This window comes from Dermochelys coriacea, chromosome 11, assembly GCF_009764565.3.
Source record: "Dermochelys coriacea isolate rDerCor1 chromosome 11, rDerCor1.pri.v4, whole genome shotgun sequence".
Lineage (NCBI taxonomy): Eukaryota > Metazoa > Chordata > Testudines > Dermochelyidae > Dermochelys > Dermochelys coriacea.
Genome location: NC_050078.2, coordinates 42,513,452 through 42,531,703, shown reverse-complemented (window position 1 = coordinate 42,531,703; position 18,252 = coordinate 42,513,452). Strand labels below are relative to the sequence as shown.

Sequence of the window (18,252 nt, the reverse complement as noted above, 5' to 3'; positions counted from 1 at the left end):
TCTAATGAAGAAAAATTAATATATAGGAATTAGATATTAATAAGCCCAAACCAGATGCAGGCTAACTGGTCAGGGTTCTTATAGGTAGCTAGAGTGGAACTAGGACTTCCACTCTCCCGTACAAAAATTGCCCTGAATGTTTGGCAGGCCTGTTCTTGATCTGCTCTTCTATGTTTGCTAAAAATCTCCCTTTCATCTTTATGGCAAAAATCAAAGAAACCCTAGAAAGGCCACTGCTTAAGGGTGAATTTTTGCATTTATAAAGTCCACACGGGAAATCTCTCAGGGCTGGCTGCATAACTTCATTTGGGTCCCCCTTCTTGATGGCCTAATTGTCATGATCAAAGTGTAGCAGGAAATACAGATTTTCAGCCTGGGGAATGTTCTTGGTCTAACATTTTCCCCTGGAATAACATACTACTGATGCCACTTGTGACGTGTAATTCCATATTCTTTTTGATAATACGCTTATGATATGAATATGACATAACTGAGATATACTTTATGCAAGATGGCTCATGTGAGATATCATTGGGAAGGTTATGATTTACTGAATGTGATTATTCAATTTGTATGCCTGTATCATTTCTGTCTCTGAAATTAGGAATATTGACTATGTATCTATATTCCAACTGTTACTTTGTGTGACGCCCCCTGCTAACACTTCAGGTACGACAGTGAAAAAGCCTGACAGTGCTGATGGCTCATCGGCAAGAGCCAAATGGACTGTAAAAGAGCTTCGTGTTCCTGTGAACGTGTGGGTCAGCCTGTGAAGAATGGCTAGAAGGGCCCTACAGAGTCAGGTGATCTTGTCACCTGATGATAAAACATAACCTGGGACTTCTTGTAACTTTCCACAGGAAGGGAAGGGGGGTCAAACTAGGAAACAAAGAACTCCTGCTTTATGCAAATCCTATTTAAGGGTGGGGAGTGAGGCAATCATGGTCGTCAGTTCTCCCCTGGTACCCCACCTAAGATGACTGCTGGAAACAACTAAGACTGAACTGTGGGAAAGAACTGAACCCCAGCTGGAAGATGTATCTGGCCTGTGAAGAAGATTATTAGAACCATATTTAGGGTGAGAACTTGCATGTAACCTGTTTCTTTAGTGTATTAAGCTTAGTTTGCATGCTCCATTTTATTTTCTTAGTAATCTGCCTTGTTCTATCCGCTACCTCCTTAACTACTTAAAATACACCTGTTAGTTAATACATTTATTTCTGGTTTTCAATATAACCCAGTTGATGTGATTTTTAACTGGGGGGCAAGAAGTTGTGTACACTCTCCTCCATATTGAGGGAAGAGGCAAATTTCATACAATGTTGGGTTTGTACTCTAAGGTGGGCAGGGGTGGACGTCTGGGTTCTGTGGCAAGCCCCTTAAGCTGAGCCTTCCCAGGGCAGATCGCTCTCTCGCTCTCTCTCTGCAGCTGGGTGTGGCCCTGCCTGTGTTCTTGGCTGGAAAAGACTGGGGAGCCTAACCCAGCAAGACAAGGTAAAGGGTACCCAGGCTGTCAGAATAGTCTGACTCGGTGTCCCAGCACACCAGGTGACATCCCAGGGTGTCCAACCCATCACACCACTTGCTGCAAAATTTTGAACTGTGCAATGTACCTACCATTAGAATTTTAAGTGTTGTTCTAAACTCAAGCATAAACTTTCTTTGAACAGCCTTAGTATATATATGCAGGGCCCCTGGGTACTTGTGTATCAAGAAGCCCTAAATTGCAAAGCAGCAACTCTTAAATTTTGTTCCATCTCCATGAAATACCCTTGGTTCTCAGTGAGAATAAAAAACTGCCACGCGGATGGCCATATGATCAGTTAAAATGTCCATCCAAGGCATGAGGGGAAAAGTAATTGGATGCCTATGTTGCTAAAGCAGAGGTCCCAAGAATCTCAGTATCCCATTGACCATTTTGTCATAACTCACGTGAAGAAGAACTGCTACCACCAGCTCAAACTCAACTCCAAAGATGACATCCATCTGAAAAACTGAGTATCCGGCCAGTCCCCTCTTCTAACATGTCACCTGTGCCTTCCAGAGCTTTTTAACTTTCAAAAGTCAGAAGACTGATTATTTTGAAAGTCTTAGATGATCCAGTATCTTGACTTTGGTGGATGAAACAAACCCACTAGCATCTTAATATTCATGAGAATCAGACCTTGTATCATCCTAAAGAGCTAATAGCTCAGTGGAGTATAACGAGAGAGCTATGGGATACTGCAACCTCATATATGAGAGACCCAGAAATGGGTCAAAGGATTGCTGATTATTGTCGGTTTCATTGTGATGGACTATAACTCCTACTTCACTGGAATGGTGACATGCGTCTCTGTTTTGTTCCTTAGAAGTATAACTATCTTTAAATCTATTTCTGCATGTCATGGTCCATCAGAGCTATTTGTGACTGATGATGTGCTATCATGTGCTTCTCCTATCTTCACTACTGACTAGGTTTGAGCTTCACACCAGCCATCAAAAATGCCCACAAAAAATGGGAAGATGAAAGAGAAGACCAGATTGTTAAAGAATATTTGCAATACTTTGCTGATCCATACTTAGTTGTCCCAGAAGTAGGTCCCTAAGAAATATATAAATTCACTCCTCAAGCCTGTGTTCACCACTACCAGATTGTGAGAAAATATGTCTTGCAAAAGGCTGTTTAACCAGAAACGTAGGGTTTTATCCAGCTAATCTGGGCATCTAACAAAGCAGCCAGCAATCCTGTTGATTCTCTGTTAATTTCCTCCACTGAGGGTAGGATATGAAATGAGGACTTCACATGAAAAATCAGGCCTCTAGCTTTTAACAGCTAAAATGGGTATTAGCTACAAAAGCAGAGTGAATATAAGTTGGGTGGGTATGTTTGTTTAGATAACAAAATTTGGCTAGAGTATTGTGTACCCAAAAACAGTTTGTTCCTAGAAGGGGGATGTGGTAAATGATTAGGAGTAAATTCTATAATCTCATCTGCAGCTCTTAGGAGGCAGCGTATGGGTATCTTGACAAGGGGTGTCTAACTTCTGGGGCAATGAGTAACCAAGGTAACTGTATGTGGTACTGCTACCTACTGTATCAGTCTGTATTTAGCAGAGCTGAAGGTATCCTGTAGGACCTGACTGGCATGTCTGTAATAAGACAGTAAATCCTGAACAAGCTAACTGATACTGCCTTGCAGTTACTCCAGGTCCCAAACTATGCTACTACAGGATCATGTATATTTCCTACAGGAAAATGACACTCCTTGGTGATGCTTATTGTAGTTCTGCAAAGTGCTTTAAGCATCTCCTGAACGAATGATGCTTTAGTGTACTGTATAAGGCATTCTTATTAAGCAAATGATTGTTTATCGCTATAGAAAACCACTTTAAAAAGTTGGATGTGTATTATGCAATTTAAGCTTGAAACACTTGCCCCCAAATTGTTGGGTCTATTTTTAAAAAGTAGAATGATCACATTGTAAAATTGTCACATGTTAATTGTGTGGCTAGCTGCATTTTAAAAGCATTTATACTTACTTTTTAGCTATCATCCAGATCAGATGTTTTATTTAAAATAGGTACCTAATTCTTCTATAGCTCCTCTTAATCTGAAAACTCACTTTATAAATATGAATTCATCCTCACAGCATCCCTGTAGGACAGGGGAGCCATTACAGCCAGTATCCTCAAAACTGGATACCTAGATTTACACCCCTACATCTAAATTCAGGCACCTCAAGAAGTGGTCTGGTTTTTCAGACGCACTAAGTAACCATGGCTTTCATGGAAGTCAATGAGAGCTGCAACTGTTGAGCACTGCTGAAAATCAAATTTTTAGGTGCGGTCATAAATATAAAGGGAAGGGTAAACACCTTTAAATCCCTCCTGGCCAGAGGAAAAACCCTTTCACCTGTAAAGGGTTAAGAAGGTAAGGTAACCTCGCTCACCTGACCAAAATGATTAATGAGGAGACAAGATACTTTCAAAGCTGGAGGGGGGAAACAAAGGGTTCTCTCTATCTGTGTGTTGCTTTTGCTGGGACCAGAGCAGGAATGCAGGTCAGAACTCCTGTAAAGAGTTAATAAGCAATCTAGTTAGATATGCATTAGATTTTGTTTTGTTTAAAAGGCTGATAAAATAAGTTGTGCTGAATGGAATGTATATTCCTGTTTTTGTGTCTTTTTGTAACTTAAGGTTTTGCCTAGAGGAATTCTCTATGTTTTGAATCTGATTCCCCTGTAAGGTATTTACCATCCTGATTTTACAGAGGTGATTCTTTTACTTTTTCTTAATTAAAATTCTTCTTTTAAGAACCTGATTGCTTTTTCATTGTTCTTAAGATCCAAGGGTTTGGGTCTGTGTTCACCTATGCAAATTGGTGAGGATTTTTATCAAGCCTTCCCCAGGAAAAGGGGTGTAGGGCTTGGGGGGATTTTCGAGAGAAAGACATTTCCAAGTGGGCTCTTTCCCTGTTATTTTTGTTAGACGCTTGGTGGTGGCAGCAATAAGGTCCAGGGACAAAAGGTAAAATAGTTTGTACCTTGGAGAAGTTTTAACCTAAGCTGGTAAAAATAAGCTTAGGGTTTTTTTCATGCAGGTCCTCACATCTGTACCCTAGAGTTCAGAGTGGGGAAGGAACCATGACAGGTGCCTAACTTTAAGCACCCAGATTTGGAAAATGTCCTTCATTTCCATTTGTTGCAATATATTAATATAATAGAGATGACATACTAATAACAAAGCATTCTCTCGCACCATTAACTGCCCTGCGAACATAAACAGTGGCATCTGAAAAGCTATTCCGAGTCATGAGGTGTAAGTGTCCATATCCATTCATTGTTAGTAAGAAAAAAATATTATCAAATATGTTTTTTTTGAAATGTCTCCCATGAAACAAAGAAATATAACTACAGTTTGACAAAGTTGCCTCTTTATAATAATGAGCAAGTCTGCAAAGATGAGCACCAAGGAGACTGAAATATAATGATAGGGTGGCATAAGTCTGTCATGCCAACAGAAAGGCATTAACTCTTCAGTTCTAATAAAATTAACTCAGTTGATCCTGCAAAAACTTGCTATGTACTTACCTTCTAATCATTGGATTAATCCCAGTGAATTTAATGAAACTACTCATGTGCTTAAAGTTAAGCATGTGCCTATGTTTTTGCCTAAATGAAAATACATCATTATAAATGAAGTCTGGGTCAAGTTAGAATACGATTATCACAGTCAGATAGGGAACTGCAGAGTTTTTCATGGTAAGAAATCAGAAGAGATTTATGTATCTTGGTTACCTAGTAGTTTCTCAACAAACCTCCACATTATATATATCAGCATTCACTGTCTACAAGTCAGATCTGTGAGGATGCCACAAGGTAGTGAAAAACTAAAACTGTGTCATTAAATTCATAATAGATTTTGGATATTGCCAGAAAGACATGTTTAGGTTTCTGGATATTGTTCATAGGCCAAGCTTAGAACTCTTGAGCTCATCATGTGTCTTTTTGCTTCCACATCTTGATAAATTCAGGGACACACTTCTGAAAAGGTCTGTCAGCAATGGTCTCTTCCGTACACACCCTCTTTTCCAGGGGTCTATGGTTCAAATCTCTGAACTGGAGGCTCTTGCCCACACATACTGGTTTGTGCTTTTGGTCATGCTATGCACAAAGCTGGGAGGAATTCTGTTTCATAAAGAGGAAAATAGATACATTTGATGGCTTTGTAAATGCATGTTTGCTCTTATTTCTGAGGCAGGGAAAGTTACGGTTTAGCATCCCTACACCACTCTGTAGGTCTCTGTGCAATCTCAGTTTCTATTGAGGATTTAATGGGGAATAAAAATCATTTGGTTGTGGTGGTGGGGGATTTGAGACTTTTTTTAAAAAAAGGCTGTATGTTGATAAAAATAGTAAGTAACCTAGACTACTTCATAACAGTTTCATCTTTAAGTTCATGCAAGTATAGGGAACTGTAAGTGACTAAAAAGATGAGTGGCTTAAGATTCACTGAGTGATACTGCAAATGCAACTACTGAAATACCAAAGGAGTAAAAGATATATAGACCTTTGCCCATTACATCAAGAAAATGAAAAAGTTAGAAAGGGGGAGGATTCCTGTGTTATATTTTTCAAGTCGTACTCCAAAAGGGGTAACCAGCTTATTAGTATAGGTGCCAGGAAACTTGCTTTTGTGACATCTTACCAAGCATACCTACATTCACTGGACCATAGAAAGATCAATCTGTCTGAAAACCACCCATTACCTAAGACACCTAATTTATATTAAGCTCAGTAAAAGGCACTGTCTGGCCCCCAACCTTCACTTACAATGATAAAGAGGATGTTTTACACCATATGTGACACTTAATCAAAACCGATATTCTTTAACAAACCCTTAACCTTTAGCACACAAAAGTCACATGAGGCCAAGGGACAAGACACAGATCCAGCTCAGGGTGGTATATCCTTTGATTAAGATGATACAGATTTCCCATTTTTACAAGGGTAACGAATTCTGGATATATCCCCTTTTGATTTGTCAGCATTAAATTTCTGTAGAAGTTCAAGCCGAAGAGAGACCACAACTAGTTCTATCTTCAACTGTGTATTAGGAAATAATTTCTCAGAATCCTCTACAGTAATGATCCTCAGATCTTCTGATCTTTCTGTAAGCAAGTTTTTCTGGGAACCTGGATTTAAACTATGGCACAAACCTTGATTGTATCTGGGTCCTTTCTTAAGGAGGAGTATCTAAATACACTTATTCTACAAGCCCTGGAACAGACCTTTTTTCTTTCCTCAGGTCTTTTTCAAAGAGACAAATCTTCAAGTGAGTTCTTTCACCATCCCTTGGATTTCTGGGGCAGGAGGTTTTACTTATCAAGTATACAGTACTCTAGACAAGCGTAGCAAACTTCAGGGGGTTAGACAATTTTTACTATCTAGAGTATATTTGGAATTCTCCTCAGTACAGTCCACTTTACTCCAGTGTGGTATTTTGTACATTTTTAGATTTTTGTAGATATCCAATTTGGGGAGGTGAAAGACTTGGATCTTCACTGGTGTAGGGAAAAGTTTTCTGTTTTATCCATCAAAGATATTAACTCAGATTACCTTTAGCCATCTTTGTAAAGCGCTTTGAGATCTACGGATTAGAAGTGCGACGTACGTACTAATTATCCTCACAAGTGTTGAAAGAAAAACTAAATGTATGCCCTATTTTTTTTCTTCGCTATGATATAAAAAGAAAGGAGTGTGTGGGTGTTTGTGGGGGGGGAGACGATTGTTTTGTTTTTTGTTTACATTCTGCATATTTTAAACAATAAAAATGTAAGCCTTGTCTACTCTGTCAGACTCTGTGGATGACTGGAGAATTGGTAGAATTCATAGTTGCCAAGAAAGTGAACCTCATTATTTGTGATTTTTATTCAGACTGTTCAAAAAAATGTTGTCTTGTGTTTACGAACACCTGTGTCACCAATACACTTAGGTCAAAAGCTCTTTTTGTTAAAGATTCATTCCATTTCCCTTGTCCTTTCCATTAGGAGCTCATCCAAGAAGTCCTGTAGCAAAACAGGAGAGAGAAGACTTAACATGCCAAGGTACACCAAGAAAAAAAAGACAAGCAGAAAACAATGGATTTAAAATCTTCTGGGCTTTTTTTATACATAATAAAGAACAAAAAGGAAGAAAAGCCATTTTTTTCTTCATGCAAGTTACTCTTTGAGTGAGGGATGAGAAAACTTCAATTGTAAATGGAAGCCTGTAATCATGTTAAATTATCTTTAAGGAAAACTTCTGTTTAGTGAATGCAAAGCTGACAAGCAAAAATCTGGAGGGCTGATTCTAGTTTATGACATAACATACATTAAAAAATCAGTCTTTTCTTCCCCATCTCCTTCTAATTTTTAAAACTTCAGTACTAAGCAAAAGCATTCAAAGGAGGACAAAGATTCCTGCTGTTTACCCTCAACTAACCAATCTAGAATTCTTAATCAGAGAATTAACTGAACACTGAAATCTTTAAATTTAGCAAAATCTCAAGATTTTATCAGGGCACTCTGCTGGAAACAGTCTTTCACTTAACATTTCACAGAATTGAAGCTTAAGGAACGATGTTATTTTCTGAATCAAAAACATCAAAGTTTGTTTTAACTAAATATGTCCTTTGTATGTTTTTTTTCCTCTTGATTCCAGATTAAATCTATATCGTATTTTCTCTGGAAGTTAAATTTACTGCACTGCAAAATACTTCAACACTCATACATTAATAGTCAATAAATCAAAGTAATCAGCCCTTTTGCAATACATGGAGGGGGAGCAGTACTGGGCAGGTTTTCACTGGTCCTAAAGCCACCTTTGATAACAAGTATGTTTTGGTGTTTTACTCGACAGGAAGAAGAGACAGCATCCTATATCGTTGTCTAATTGATACATTGACTATTTTTTATTTTCTCGCGATGCAGTAAGAATTGAAAAGGGCTGTAATCTCAAAGTCTTCCATTTTGAAGTGTTTAACAGCATATTTTAAATGCAAATGCTTTTATGCATGCTTTTTTCCTTTAGGATTTTGTGGGAAAGAAAAATGCACATAATGAAGAGGTTAGTAGAGGAAGTAGAACTTGGTGCAATCTAGTCCAGATTTCATCTGAAACACAGTTCAGTGTAAGTGGGAAACTGGTCTCAAAGCACCAGGCAAACCCAAGTGCATCCAAGAATGGCTGCATTCCACAGCATTAGAAAGCAGCCTAGTACCGTTTTATGGTTACGGAATGTTAACAAGGAGATCTTTGTGGCACAGAAGGGATTTATTCCCAATATGTTGTAGAGAGTTAATTAAGATCAATGCTTTTTCCTACTGGACTCATCTGAACTATCTTTACTGATAACAAATGTCTGATATTTATTTTAAAAATGACACTTCCCCCTCAGTATCTACGTCAATATTTTTTAAATTTAAAGAACTTTATGTAAAGTATCAATACAGTTCCTATTAAACCTCATCAACCCAAGAGCAAATATTTGTTTAAAATAGCTTTTTGAATGTGAAATGTGCTGAATGTGCCTCTCCCCAGCATTGGAAATACTAAACAGCACTTTTCCCAGAGTTCAGGGAGAGAAGCCCAAGATTCTGATTCAAACACCCCACAAACTGTGAGGAAGCGAAGATCCAAGCAGAACTTTGCAGCTCATGCCTATCAATTCTTTTAAACTAAAAACTTCTTCAGAAGTTTGTATTCTCAGGCATGGAACACAAAGCCCATTTTGCCCATAGTTTATTCATTTGGTTTACTGTTCATTATGTCCCAGTGAATAAACACATTTATTCTCAAACTACATGGGAGGGTATTTAATGTTCCAGATTTAAAGCTTTCTTTAGCAGAACTTTGGCTCCACAGTTCACAGGAAAAACATGCCTCTAGGGGGCTGAAGCGCTGGATTAAAGCATTTACAGCTCTCTCCAGGTTGACTTTACATGTGGGGTCAGTTAAAAGCTGCAGAGTCCCATGGCAAGGTGCCAGTTCTGTGTTTTGTTTTAAATTGAAAGCTTTTAAGGGGACTGGTCAATGGTTTTTAAGACCAAGATTTGACCCCCATCTTCAAATTGTTATTATGTGATGAGGGGAAGTTTTTTTGGATTCATTATATAAAAATAAACAAACATACCCCAAACCAACCACTCTGTAGCTTTGTGCTCCCTCTACTGATTCAGCTGCTACAGCTCAGTAAAACAATATCCCCAGAGCTTTGCTAATATGTAGATCAGCCCAGATCTTTAAGCACAGCAGATACTGGAGGAGTTGAAGTTGTTTTGTTAAATATAAAACCACAACCCAATTTCAGCTCCATTCAAACACAAGAATAAAGAAAGATGTATTCACTTTCACCATTTTAAGACAGTGCCCCAAGCAATGGCAAATAAATAATAAAGTGTATAACAATGCGTCTCATCCTCTTTGGCAACAAAGTCACTAGAGATTGTACCTTCTTTAGTTGCGCTGATTTAACCTTCTTTGAAAGAGGTAGGAACTCAGATTCCCCAGCCATAAGTGAGAACAGAATTAGCTCCCTCCAGTAACTTCATGCTCCTGCAAGTCTGTGATGAACTGTTGCCTATTGACAAATATAAAGTGCCTACTACAGTTCTGAATGCTGTGACCATAATAATAAGCAATAGAAGACCCATACTTCTGGGCTGGCGAAACATTTCCAGATCTGCCAGCCTTACTTAATATAGCCTAATACCTACTCTGTGCCTAAAGCCCGGACAGCACTGGCAAAAACGGGAGCTCTAATTCACATCTGTGCAGCTCCACCAGGAACTTTCAACATGGCGGATTATTTTCAGTGGTTATCATTCTGTTGGTCTAAGCACTGTTTCACATCCACCGGTGCTAGCACTGGCATTTCTACCATCATGTTGTTTAGACCAGCCCCAAGCAGACTAACCTTAGTTACAGCTTTTAAAATGTTTGTTTATTTTTAGCCTAAATCAAAAGCTGGATAACAAAGCAGCTGGAATGGTAGCATCACTGATTGACTATGGGGCATGTGTAGGAAAAGGAAATTGGAACTAGTGTCCCCTTTCTCTGCACTGACTCTTGACATGAGGTGGAGCCTATGGCCTTTCCACTCTACTGAAGTACATTTCAGAGTTTTCTTCGCTAACTTATAGCCTGCAGGGATACTCAAAATCTTAACTATGTTTGCTGCTTTGCAAACACAAAAACAGAAAAATCATGTTATCAGACACTAGGGAATTAAGAAGTATGCGTTTTAATCAGTTCTAGCCATTGGAATAGAAAACAGAAAAAAGGCATCTATTACTTTAGGCAACATTATGGTATAGTATTGCCATCTCCTGTGCTGAACAGATGACAAATATTAATAGCTAAAACGCAATTAAATAGTCGCCTGGAAAGCGAACATGAGCTTATAATAGCTGCATGCTTTTTGGAAACTTTTTAAATGGCTAGTGTGACATTCTTATGAAAAACTATAACAATGTACAGTTAGATCTCAGCTGCCTATTTTCTGAAAAATAAATTGAATAAACGAGCAGTTACTGCCACTGTAATTAGGCTCCAGTGTACGCTGCTGACAACTTTGAGAAATTTCAGCTATGAAAATATCAAATGTCATGAGGTGTCAGAGACTAACAGAAAAATAAAACAGAAAATTATGTATGCACTTTGAAGGTTTGTTACAGTCCAATTTGAATTTTACAAATAAAAGCCAAAATCAATTTATGGACTGTTATTAATTCTTTACACCAGTACAACAAAACTTTATTCCCCTTCCCTGTCAGGTGGAGTGAAAAAATGGTTACAACAAAGCGTAATAATAAATCACAATGGATGGCATTGAAGGAGGTATATAGTGGATTACCCAAGGGTCAGATTTCAGATGAGTTTTATTTAACACTGTCATTAATGATCTGCGAGATGGAGCACATTAACAAATTCACAGATGATACTAAACTGAGATAAGTTATGAACACTAGTGAAAGGAGAGAAATAATGCAAATGGACTGAGAGATGTTAGAAAGATGGGCAGACAATATCAATGAGATTTCATTTGGAAAAATACAAGCAATGCCCGGCAAAAATAATCCAGAATGCAGATACTTAATAAGAGATTGAGACCTGGGAAGCATCAGTGCTGAAAAAGACCTAGAGGTGATAGTGGACAACAAATTAGACATAAATTTGTAAGTGTGCTAGGGCTTTAATACATCACATCGTGAAACAGGTGCAACTCTGAGGCTCTGGTGCAACTGTACCCAGAACATTCCCTTCTGTTCAATGTACTACATTACCAGTGAGATACAGTACTGACAAACTGAAGGAGTACAGTGGAGATCAAGCAAAATGATTAGGAGCAGGAAAGAGTTATTTACAAGGAAAGATTAAAACAGGTAAATATGCATAGTTTGGCTAAGCAAGCATGACCCAGATTTGTAAAGGTACTTATGTGTTGCTCTGTTCAACGTTGCAAGGCCTAAGTGATTTACCCAGCTAAATCACATTTTTCAAAAGTGACTGAGGTACTTAAGCACCTAAGTCCCCTGGGACTTTGCTGTTTAAGGGTACCTCTACACTTTGAGCTAGAGAGGTAATTGTTAGTTTTAGGAGATTTACCCATGCTAGCTCTGACTGTGCCATGCCAAAAATAGAAATGTAGCTTAGCATCTTGGATGGGTACTCATGGCTGCTAACCCCTCGTATTACCACAGCTACACTCTATTTTTATGTCTTCTAGAGCCAGAATTTACACCTCCCCCTCAAAGTGTCAAAATTCCCTAAGTAACTTAGGCCTTGAAATGCTGAGCAGCACAACACCTAAATACCTTTAAAAATGGGCAATGAGCCTACAGCTATTTGAAGGATAGGAAGGAGAGAGATGATTCCTTTAGAATGCAATATGGATGCATCAACAGGGTAGCAAGATGAGATTAGAAAGCAAAAAAATTGGCTGAATATCACAAAATCTTCCTGACCCATGAAATGTGCTAGGAAATCTGCAGAATCCTCTCCCTAGGCAAGAGGAGAAAGCCTCACGGCTTGGAACTTTTAGAATCATACTGCACAAAATATACAGAAGCAATAATTCTACATCTGCAGGAAGATGCTCTAGTATGTCTTTTCCACTTCTAACTTCTGTGTGCTCGCTAGTAAGCTGTAAAGTTCCCTAGTCTGTCTGATTTTTAATTGTTAAAGTATAATTAATGTGCTAATAAATTAATGCAAATTATAGCTAAGAGTAAATATATTTAAATATTGTGAGTTCCTTCCTTTCTATCTCTGCCATAGACCTTTTCTCTCTAAATTTTGTCAGCATCGATACCACTGAAGGGAGAAATGGTGAGAGCACTAGTATACACGAGGCTCTAGTGGGTGCTGGCATTTTACCCATTTGTGTCATCTAACTTTGCAATAGATTTAATAATTTTATTAAGATAATGTTGAAGTAAAAAGAAAATGGTACAGAGTTTAGGCATAGAAGTTTCTGGTTATCAGGGAATAGGGTACAGATTATCCAGGGGTGCGAAAACCCTAATATCACCAATGCCTTGGCTATGCTAGTGCTCCCTTTAGCCTCTGGAGCTGGCTAGGCTGGAGCCACTGTTGCTGTTGGTTATGGTGTGACATATAAGTTTAGGTCTCTCGTAGACACTCCCCAAGAGTAATTCTAGTTATTAGTTTAATTGGCCCAGATCATCCCCACCCCATCCATAGGAGGTGGTTCTGAGGGACAAAAAGTTCTGTAAGCCTCCCCTGGTGTACATCCCTCATTGTCCCCTTTGTGGGGTGGGAGTTGGTTACCCCTTACCATGGAAAGTAAAATCTGAAGGCTCCACAGGAGGCCAGGGCCTCTGCACTAGCTCTGGCCTCCAGTGTTTCCTGTTTGCAAGGCTGGTTCAGGTGATGGGGGAAAGCTACATGGTTAAAAGAAGACAGCTTGGGGCTGTATTATCTTCTCCAAGAGTATCTGTGCGGGGATGGTATGTATGTCCTCTGACCCTGCACTCTCCCCTCTAGCAGTGATGCTGATCAGCAGAGAAGTCCCTGAGGGCTCTGGAAGAGATAGGAGACAGTGCTCATGAGGAAAGCCTCTCCCTATACAGATCTTGAGGGGATGATCCAGGGCATTGTATTCAAAGGATGGAGTAAAGTGGTATCTGTTATATATGGGTGGAGAGACTTACTTAAGCACTCATGTTACTGAAAGTAATGAATTTTGTACAGTACATATGCAAATCGCTGGGTTATGGTTGGCTGATGGCTCTTAGCCAGCATACAGAGATTTACACACAATGTAGCTATTAATACAAAATAACTATACAAAAACAAAAGCCTAAGACAATCAGCATGCAGAGATTTGCAAAATTGAGAAATAAGTGTTTTGTTATGGGTCAGTAATTGTATAACATCCCTGTGTGCTGATTGGCTGAGACAATACAAGTTCAGTATAATTTAGAGTTATTAAATGGATTTAGAAAATCCTTAATAGTGGTTATTAAGCCATTGACTTATTTTGATGTGTTTTGTATATTAATCTATGTTTTCATTTGTAGCTGTGATGAAGCTACTCTGTATAAAAAGGTGTTCCAAACTCTGTGGTAAGGAATGTTAATTACCAAGCCAGGTGAGCTTTATGACGAGTCATACCAAGAATGCTTGACCATTTTGAAATGCTTATTTTAAACCAAGACTAGAACATTAACAAAATGAGTTAGAATCAATTGGGGTCAGGAACTGTATTTTTCTTTTTCATAGTCACAGAACCATTCTGTGCAATGCCATCGGTGTCTACTGAGTTTGGCTGAGCTACAGACAATCCTCACTCACCTTCCTGCACCTATCCAGAAAGAAATGAAGGACGGCAATAATTAAAATAACAGTTGTAAAATAACATGTGCAATATCTGCCATGTCCCTATAAATTACTGGTTCAAAAAGGATACAAACATATTTATGTCACACCGTAGAATTAATTTGCTAAATATTCATGTTGCATGTCTGGAAATGTGTAGACAATTACTTGAACAGGCACGAAGAGGACTGGAACAGACCTCTTCTATCTGATCACCTGGCTGTTTTAAGGGGAGTTGCAAAGGATTTTTTAAAAATTGGTCTTAGGCCTTTTTTATTTCTATGATGGATAAAGAGAACAAGGAAGACTATTTAAAACAGGGGTTTTTTTCCTGCTTTTTTTTTTTTTTAAATCTTAGAAATATCAGGAGTGTCAGCTTTGGTGTTCCCTGCTTTTCCAAAATAATGTTGTAGGGTCTGAGGATGAATGTTGTTAGCACTGAAGCTGTAGCCCATAAGGCCACTTTGTTAGCTTGCTTTATTACATAATGTGTTTTCTTCATTGGTTTGATTATATTATTTCCTTGGGTTTTGTTTATGCTGAATTCAAGTATATGTTATTCACAATAGTTATTTATAATAGTTGGCTGTAATGCAAGGAATCCATAGATCTTTATCCTGTATGATTAGCTAGAGTAAGTTAGTATGAGTGTTTGTAACCTTTGATGTATATAAATGGCCTACTGGTTACCCCTTTTTCATAGATTCATAGATACTAAAGTCAGAAGGGACCGTTCTGATCATCTAGTCCGACCTCCTGCACAACGCAGGCCACAGAATCTCACCCACCCACTCCTACGAAAAACCTCACCTATGTCTGAGCTATTGAAGTCCTCAAATCGTGGTTTAAAGACTTCAAGGAGCAGAGAATCCTCCCTCAAGTAACCCGTGCCCCATGCTACAGAGGAAGACAAAAAACCTCCAGGGCAGATTGGAGAGGCCAATTCCTTCCCGACCCCAAATATGGCGATCAGCTAAACCCTGAGCATATGGGCAAGATTCACCAGCCAGATACTACAGAAAATTCTTTCCTGGGTAACTCAGATCTCATCCATCTAATATCCCATCTCAGGGGATTAGGCCTATTTACCCTGAATATTTAAAGATCAATTAATTACCAAAATCACATTATCCCATCATACCATCTCTTCCATAAACTTATCGAATAGAATCTTAAAGCCAGATAAATCTTTTGCCACCACTGCTTCCCTTGGAAGGCTATTCCAAAACTTCACTCCTCTGATGGTTAGAAACCTTCGTCTAATTTCAATTCTAAACTTCCTGGTGGCCAGTTTATACCCATTTGTTCTTGTGTCCACATTGGTGCTGAGCTTAAATAATTCCTCTCCCTCTCTGGTATTTATCCCTCTGATATATTTATAGAGAGCAATCATATCTCCTCTCAACCTTCTTTTAGTTAGGCTAAACAAGCCAAGCTCCTTAAGTCTCCTTTCATAAGACAAGTTTTCCATTCCTCGGATCATCCTAGTAGCCCTTCTCTTTACCTACTCCAGTTTGAATTCATCCTTTTTAAACATGGGAGACCAGAACTGCACACAGTATTCTAGGTGAGGTCTCACCAGTGCCTTGTATAATGGTACTAAAACCTCCTTATCCCTACTGGAAATGCCTCTCCTGATGCATCCCAAAACCGCATTAGCTTTTTTTCACAGCCATATCACATTGGCAGCTCATAGTCATCCTATGATCAACCAATACTCCAAGGTCCTTCTCCTCTTCCGTTATTTCTAATTGATGGATCCCCAACTTATAACTAAAATTCTTGTTATTAATCCCTAAATGCATAACCTTACACTTCTCACTATTAAATTTCATCCTATTACTATTACTCCATTACTTTTGACTGGGAAGCTGAATGGGAAACCGATCAAAGAACTGAATATGGTTACCATAGGTCTGGAACAGACTGGTAACTGCAGGGTACTCCACAGAACATGGAAGTCATAAGTTAGGTCAAGGGTAATGGTTTTGGGGATGAGATAATTGATATTAATCCATATAATATATGTCATAATATGTTAACCTACAGAGTAAGTCTACCCGGAGATTTATCTGGGTGAGGAAATAAGATTTGGGCATGGTAGGTTGGGCTTTGATTAAGGCAGTACTAGGACCCTATAAGAGGGCAAACAACTATGCAGGGTGGTCGCTCTTTCCTATCTTCTATCAGGCTATCGGCTCAGCTTTGCAATATAGCTTAGCTACTCAACACTTGAACCTGATCCCTACCAACCTGGAAAGCTTGGACCATCAAATTCATTGGGCATGCCAGAGACGAGGCTAGTCCTCTGTCTCCCACTACCAGGTCTTCAAGGAAGGGTGTGAGTATGCTAGTTTAAGTAATCTTTTAGAATAGCAATTTACAATAAGGGCCATAAAATTGTATTCCTTCTTTGTGACTCTGTGTTTTATATCTTTGATTATTCTTTCATTCATTTTAATAAAGATCTTAACGATTTGGTATTGTTCTCAGTACAACTGTCCTAAGTCCATAAATTCAGGTCACCAGGCTTAGTTGAGGGAGCAGTGTTGTTGAACTTTAACAAAGATGTCTTTTTCTCTAAAATGGCAGTTGAATTTAAATAGATGTTAACAAGAAACAGAGGATTTTACACAGTCAGACTAAACATACCTTCCCTGCTAAACTTTCATTCCCTGGGCTCGTACCATACCATTATTTCACTAGTTGTCCAGCATCAAGAGTCTGTGGTTATACAGCACCTAAACAAATGGGGTCATGGTCCATGATTGGGGCTCCTAGATGCTACACAAATAGATGCTAGGTTCTAATACAAATAATAAATAGTAATAATAATAATCCTTCTAGGCTAGACAGGACACAAATTTCAAACGTAAAATACAAGCAGAGCCCTCCCACTTCCCACCACTATTTTTAAAAGACAAATGCCAGGCCTCTCTTAAAGATCATAAAGAGGCAAAAATGGCGACAAGCTCAACTTTACTTCCTTTGTAGGTCCCCTTTAAGTGTTGCTCTGCTGCAGCAGACTCTTGGACTCTCTGCTGCTGTGAACTTTGCCTGCCTGGACTGCAGGACAACTTCCAAGGAGCTTGAATGTCACTCTGTTATTAATGGCATGGTTTTATTCCCCATCCTCTGTTAAGATCACTGTTTTTGAAAGAGATCTTTCACTGAGAATGACTTGCTCCACTGATACTGCTTAGTTGCACTGCAAGCTAAAAACAATCTAATAATATAGAAACAACTATAGAACTGCCATGAAGCTCAGTGTCTTGAGTAACAGCATTACATGTTTGTTGGGGTTAACAACATACCCTTGGATGCATCCTGGCCTGCGTAAAACCTGCACAAGTATAAAAGCCATCTGTTCATGGTTCTCCTGGAGACATGGTTCTCCTGAAATAAGGTGGTTTTCATGGTGTGCTCATTTGCATGTCAGTAATAACCAGGATGCTTTTCCAGGTATTTCACAACTCCAAGACCAATTCAAAGGCTTTTTCCTGTTTGGGTGTTCTCTTTCTGAGCTTTAGCAAATAACATAAAATTAAATAGCAGCAGAGACAGCACTAGCCACTTAGAAATGTAACTTAGATGTAATCAATCACATCACAATACATTCTAATTACTCATGTGAATGCCATGCCCCATTGATTGCACTGTCCCAAAAATAACAATATTGTTTCAGCATTCCAGCACTGACTAGACATTTGCAGGGATCAAACATTTCTGGATTCTGTTATTTATCTCATTTTCTACCAGTGGCAGGTTCCTGTGATGCTTCAAGTAATCTCACATGATCTTAAAGTGTCTTCCTGCTTGCTATAGGAGCTTGGTTCTAGGTGGGATTAGCCTGTGTCACAGCATGAGTTGCTTGCACTATCCTGATCCCTT

General features: G+C 38.8%; 1 long non-coding RNA gene across 1 annotated transcript; it reads left to right on the top strand.

The window, feature by feature from the left end:
- The first annotated feature begins 2,105 nt into the window (after nt 1-2,105).
- Nucleotides 2,106-16,649, top strand: LOC122458121. The gene is made up of 3 exons (XR_006278000.1): nt 2,106-2,116; nt 6,906-6,908; nt 16,255-16,649. It is a non-coding gene; the product is annotated as an uncharacterized LOC122458121 (long non-coding RNA).
- Nucleotides 16,650-18,252: the final 1,603 nt, after the last annotated feature.